Genomic DNA, 7,294 nt, shown 5'->3' with positions numbered 1-7,294 from the left:
TGCCAATACACATGGTGGTAATTATGGCATTGGACAATTGGGTCCTTTTTGATACATCTCTTGGTGCCTTCAACCAGTCCATCTTAGGGTCCTTATGTATTTGTGGAAGGGTGTGATTTGCCAAATATGTTAGATAGGGTCAGCACAGTTTGGGGAGATCCCAGGAGTTGCTGTAAAGCAGAATAGCAGAGACCACCATATTCGGTTCCATTTAATCAGGGAAAGGCCCATTCTGTCTTTATTCCTGGTGACTTCGGAAGGCAGCAAAGGATTGCCATATTATCGTGTCACTGACTCAGCTGCCGGTTCCCTCTAAGCTGTGCGCTTGTGCGCGCGCACATAGCTTTTTTAGAGAACGCACACGTCCAAAAATTGTGCGCATTTTCCTCTGTGAAAATTTTTGCACAAGAGACCTTTTCTGCGCACGCCAACTAAGAAAAATTAGATGGAACATTGCTCCTCACTAATATAAAATTGTGGCATTTTTAGATGCAGGTTGTCCAAAAAAACATAAAACCAAAAGTATATTAAATTTATACATTTTTTAAAATTATATATATTTTTTCCTACTTAACAGTAAACCTTGTCAATTCTACTCTCCAAACTAAAACCAACTTAATTCAATGGGAATAACTAGGGTGGAAGTTAAATCACTTGGGGCTTTTATTCGGAGGCTCTGGATACGTGGTACAAATGCACTGTAATGCTATAGCGAGGTCTGGAAACAGTGTCTTTGTCAGATGAACAAAGTTCGATTTTTACTTTCTTATGACAGTGATGACATGATAAGGGAGGGCAAGAAAAATATTACATGGGAAAAATAGGCTTTCTTATAGCCTACCAGAAATTCCTAAATTTGTGTACAGATGTGAACAAACTAATCTCTGTCCTGCTACAAAATTGAGCAACATTTCTAAAATACCCATATACCTAAAATAGCTGAACTTCCATATAAATTGAAGTGGAAGCAGTACATTCCAAAAACTCTGTACATATGATGTCATATGCAGGAATTAATAAAAGCGGAACTGATCATGACTAATCCATCATTCTATTAATCAGCATTATTTTAGAATCTGATGTAGTCGGTCAGGTGTGAAAAAGATGATACATCCAGATGTCGTTGTTTTGTTTACTTTGGAATAGACCCAAAAGGCAACAGTGACATTTTAACCTTCTTAATTCAATACTCTCATGATGTGAAGGTGGCCTTAGATACGCCTAATTAATTATTGATAGCAACTGTGCTGGTGCTGCCAATGGTTATCGAGGGTAGGATAGTGAGCGTCCTCAGAAAAAAAGCCATGAGTACAAGGCTGGATTTTTATCCAGATGTCCTAGGTATCTCCTAGGTAGTTGGCGTTGGGGCAGCAGCTATATGCTCACCCCCCAGTAACACTATAACAAAGAGTTTGTGATGGTGCTATACAGCACATGGAATTACTATGTGAAGGGGCAGACTCCACATCCATGTAATGTACAAGATAAACACAGTCCTAGTTTATAAAATAAAAGATGTAAGTCAAGAATGCTCTATTTTGGACTGTCATCTTGTTCACCTCTTGTGCTATGACAGGTTCTCCTCCCATGCCACTATATTGTAAGATTTCACACTTGGGTAAAGCATAAATGGCTTAACAATAGGAAATTTAACATTTGCCTATCCAGTTTTTTTTACAGGAAAAACATTGGATTTTTCTTTTTTAAACAAAAAATAACTTTGCTGAGTTACAAAATATGTAACATGAATATGTATTGAGGATTATGTTCAATATTTTAAGTATTTAAGAAAAGTTCATCTGTATGTAGGCTTGATATTTAGAACGTTCTGCACACACATTGTAGCTTTTTTATTTGTTCTTCATAAATGAATAGTAGATACAAACAAATAAATGTTTCACACAATAGTCAAGAAGGTGCTACTCGCCCAAAATAGATTGGGAGGATCTGAGTTTTTATTAGACTTCCGTGCGAACTAAATACCAGAACTCTCAAGCACTTTGGTCCAATATTTAATATTCCCCAGTGACTGGCTAACTTCCTTTTGCTCTACGTGTAGCACTTCTAGAAAATACATTGATAGATAACAGTAAGCTTTGCAGAATCACTTGAAAATATTTAGTTTACTTGGGGTAAAATATACTTTACTTGGAGTAAGGATGTTGATCTCTAAGGCAACAAACCAAACCAGATTTTAGGCTAATGTTGCATTGTATTAAACCACGTTAAAGAATAGTTTGATACATGTTAACTCCTAAGGCTCTGATGTGTGCACAGATGTATTTTGTGACATTTTTAAGCACTTAGACATGCATATGTAAATGATCACTACTGGAAAACAACACTAATGTGCCAGTACAGCAGTAGCGTACATAAAAGGAGGCGGGGGTGGTCCGGCCTGGGTGCCACTCATCAGGGGGATGCCCGATGGGTGCCTAACACGGGCCCGCAGCTTACCACTGTGGAGCTCGCACACTGTGCAAGAAACTCTTTTACTTCCCAGATTCCTGCTTCCCCGGCACGGGAAAAGAGTTTCTTCACACAGTGCGCAGGCACCACAGCAATAAGCTGCGGGTCTGCATAGACATCTGCACGGCTCAAGTGATGCTTGGCTGGCCCCTGGACCAGAGAAATCTGCAAGAGATGTAAGGGGGTGCAGGAGAGTGATGAAATGGATTCATGGATGAATGAATAAATGAGTGAGTGTTTAGAGGCAGAAATTGGACAGGCAGGCTGCTAAAGGGGAAGAAGTGGCACAGACAGGCTGCTAAAGGGGCAGAGGTGGCACAGGCAGTCTATTTTGGGGGCAGAGACCTACCAAGTCGATGTCTGGCTCAGTATATAGTGATAGAAGTTATACTGTGCCATATCTGTTCAGTAAATGTTATTTATGTTAACTTATTTTTTCAGATTTCTAGTTTTTTTCAAGTCCATCATACTTCTTGTTGTAAACAATAGACCGTCTCATTGTTAATCACACAGCCGAGTGTGTGACTAATGGAAGTCTATGGAGCAAGAGACTTCATTAGCATTGCCATAAAGCATCAGTGCGGTGTGGTGTTTGAGCACCACCTATGACATCACACTGACAACAATCGGAACCTTCAGGTCTTCGGATAAAAGAAGTTTATTACAACAAAATAATATAAAACCAGGTTTTTGTCGACACTAACCTACATTATTGTATACAGCTCTGTATTTTTCACTCAATGAGAAAAATATAATTTTCTACATGGGTCTTCCCCTTTAAGCTCATATACAAAAGGTACCGCATAGGTATGTATGTAGTAAGCAGCCAGCTTTGTTTTATGACATCATTGGTAAATTTTTAAACCAGGAGATTATCTGTATTAGATACCCTCTTGTTTTAGACACCAAGAGGAATACTTTCTTGATTTAAACTAATATTAATAGTATTGTTTAATGCTGTTCTCCTTTGTTACATGTTAGGAGCAAAATAACTATTCCCAGAAGCCCCAATGTGCTTATTTTATTTGTATGTCACAAAAAAATATATAGTGTATATATATAATATTTGGTTAAATATACTGTATATAGTATATATAATATCTATCTACTACCACATAGAAGAGAATCTATGGTAACAGAATTTCTAATGATCTATTAGCATTTTAAACTTAAACTTGGATTAAATCAGCTGTTTCCAGCAACAATAGTCATTTACAACATTACCAACATCTGTGCTGTATTTCTGATCCATTTCATCTTATTTTAGTGGACCAGATTTGATTTTCTTTCAAAAACAAGGACATTTCTAAGTGACGGTAGTGTATATTGTAGATTTTGGGTGTAATTTCTGTTTTAGGGAGGCTAAACTGGAAATTCAAACTATAGACATATGATATGCTGAACTCCTAATTGAACATGTGTAGAGATTAAACTTTACATTACATTTTATAGTACCAAAATTCAGGTTTAATTGAGTTTCACTAACCCTTTTCTTATCTTAAGTGTACAGATCACTATCAGCACCAAATGGTCAGGCCCAAATTAAATGACATTCAAGTCTTCTGGGGCTTAATTAGTCTCAGCATTGACCAGACAGGGGTCTGATTCACAGAAAAAATGAGATAGGACGACTTGCTTTACTTAGGGATAATACCACTTTAAATATTCATAATAACTGCAATATCTCGTAAATATGCAGGTATGAATCGACCATATTCTAAAATCAGTGTTCAAGAAATATGTCTTAAGACGTTTGGCTCTTTTAAAGACATAATAGAATTTAGAATAAGCCAAGTTCAATAGTATCCCACCAACATACAACATTGCTAAATACTCTTAGGAGAATTATGTTGTTTATTAAATCAATTGTCCCAACAGAAAACATTTTAAAAGGCATCCAGTTCAGGGAGATATTTTCACCTTGGTTGAGAAAATGTGTTTGTATTTGGCAGACGGTGCCGGGTTTCCTCTTCCTTCCAAGCACCGCATTCTTCCCTTTTTGTTTTCCTGCAGAAGTAGCGGCCATACATGCCTTCTCCTTTACTCACCTACATATGTGCAGTTCTCACAAACAGGCGGCTAGTGCTAATGTGTTATCTCTTGGGATAAGCAAGTCATCAACAAAGATTCATAGAGACATCAAAAAATGACAATGGTTTATATATATAATATATATATATATATATTATACAACCTAAACAAACCCATACAAAATACTGATTAAATCTGAAAAAAATAATGAAATATTTATTTTATTTTTCATATACATTTAGAATACAGTCTAGCTGTTCTGCTGATGGTAGGGTGCTCTCTCATTAGGCAGCACAGGGGGCTTCTGCCATGGATTCATGCATTTTCATTGCAGTGTGGCTTAGTATAAAACCCAGGGGTGACCCTAGGGTTAGCAGCTCCTTGGTCCAGTATTTCTTCAGTGCCCCCACCCTGATGACAACCATGCTTTATATCATGTCAGCAATATCTGTTCTGGTTAACTATCTATAACCAAAAATATATATATTTTTTTTAATAATGAAGTATGGGCAACATTCTTTATTTTTGTTGCCCTAATTACCATGCAAGTATCCTAGCCTAGGGCAATTATGATATCCAAATTATCCGTTCTATCCGATTATATCGTTCTCCCGTAAAACAACTTTTTACACTGGAATTAGGTGTTTCTCCCTTATGGCACCTTTTTACTAAACTTTTTTTCCCTTTAGTTTTTGCATGCCATCCTTTTGCAGTCCTGTTAAATGCTTACATTCCGGTAAAGCAGCTTTAGGGTTACCCCTAAAACAGAAAATGGAAGAACTATAAGCAGAGGCGTATCTACTGAAAATAGCGCCTATGGCATGCACTGAAATTGCGCCCCTGTCCAAATATCTAAAACCCATTTACTAGCCCCTGCTGCCCATATATATAAATATATAAATATTAGTCCCTGCTGCCGATAGCAGGTATAGATCAACACACAAACCCAGATCAATTGAAATTCACTTGTGATCTCAGCACTGAAGGTATATATCAAATAAACAGAATCAGACATACAAATCCTGTATTTGTAGGTATACAATAGTATATGAAACGTAGCATCGCAGGTATAGACCAAATAAATACATGGAAACAGCACTGCAGGTATTAATCAGCTGAATAAGACGTATTAACCCTGTATTTGCAGGTATACATAAATAATGTATGGAAACATAGCATAGCAGATTTGGATCTACAGAATAACACAAAAACCCAGCTTTGCAGGTAAAGATCAATTGGAATTCACATAAAAACACGGCATTAAAAGGTATATTTAAAACCCCCTAAATTACAGGCATAGATCACAGGTTGCACACCGCAAAGCCAGCCCTGGCGTCCACACTGCCGACATAGAACCTGACCAGCACCCAGATAACACACATAAGATTTGCCATCTTTGTCCCCAAATAGCCCAGCACAAGTCAACTTTGTCCCCAAACAGTCTGGCCTGTGCCATCTTTGTCCCATAGACACCCTGCCTGTGCCATCTTGGTCCCCAAGGCTCAAACCTCCAGCTAGTGCCATCTTTGCCCTTCCACAATTATACATCTATGATACACGCAAACACTTTTACAGTCACTCACTAATTCACCCTTTAATTCAGACAACTCATCCACACATTAACTCATGCTCTCCCTCATTCAGACAATTCATCCACACATTAACTCATGCTCTCCCTCATTCAGACAACTCATCCACACATTAACTCATGCTCTCCCTCATTCAGACAACTCATCCACACATTAACTCATGCTCTCCCTCATTCAGACAATACATTCACATATTAACTCATGCTCTCCCTCATTCACTCAATGCATCCACACATTATTTCACACTCTTTACTTATATCTACCCCCTCTCCTTCTCTTATCACTTTCCCTCTCCCTCCCTTATCACTTTCTAACCCCTCTCCCTCCCTTATCCCTTTCTAACCCCTCTCCCTCCCTTATCACTGTCTAACCCCTCTCCCCCTTTGTAGTTCTCTCACCTTGAGGTCCAGCGACGGGAGCACGAGGCTTCTGTCTTCCTGCACGGCCCGCTGCTTCACTGCTGCTGAGCGCCGTAATATGACGGCGTATTTCTAGGCGCCGTTGCTAGGCGCCCCTCTCTCTCCTCCGCATAAAAGACGGCGTTTGAAAGCCGCTCACTGGCGCCCCCTTCAAATGGAGCTTATGGCAGGAGCCATAGGTGCCATACCCCAGATACGCCTCTGACTATAAGACAGCAAAAACACTGAGTTCAGAATTTTATATCAAGTTGAATAGTGAATACCCCGTTTACATGTTTAATTCATTCATTCTATGACATCTGCTCAGAGCAGAAGTAAATGTTGTTTAGATTCAGCTGAAGACATACCCAGGTGTTCTTAACAGATTACAAAGGAAGCTTGGAATAATTCATGATCTATATGCATGCAGAAACATGAGATTATCAAGAAATCAAGAAAGACTACACTGGAAAAGGTCTTGTTATAAACTAAATGAAAAATGAAATAACAAAGGTTCTGTAACCCTGCACAAACATGTTTACAATGCTCTAGGCCTTTAAAGGCTATGTCAGTGAGTGCTACCCTATTCAGAATGATGGAGGTCTGAAGAATAGGAGCATGATGGAGTGGCTCTTTGTCCACTAGGTTGGAAACCACTTTTTTCCTGGGTTGCTGAATGGAGGTGGGTGATAAAACAATAATGGAATTGCTCATTATAGTCCAAATGGAATCAGACAACGTTCACACTACTATCACTTTTATAAGTCCCTTGCATGAGGCCACCGACAGATGTCTGCCTTGTAGTGA

This window comes from Sceloporus occidentalis, unplaced genomic scaffold (assembly GCF_023333645.1).
Source record: "Sceloporus occidentalis isolate IW3139 unplaced genomic scaffold, rSceOcc1.0.p SCAF_107, whole genome shotgun sequence".
NCBI classification, from domain to species: Eukaryota; Metazoa; Chordata; class Lepidosauria; order Squamata; family Phrynosomatidae; genus Sceloporus; species Sceloporus occidentalis.
This window is presented reverse-complemented; position numbering follows the sequence as displayed.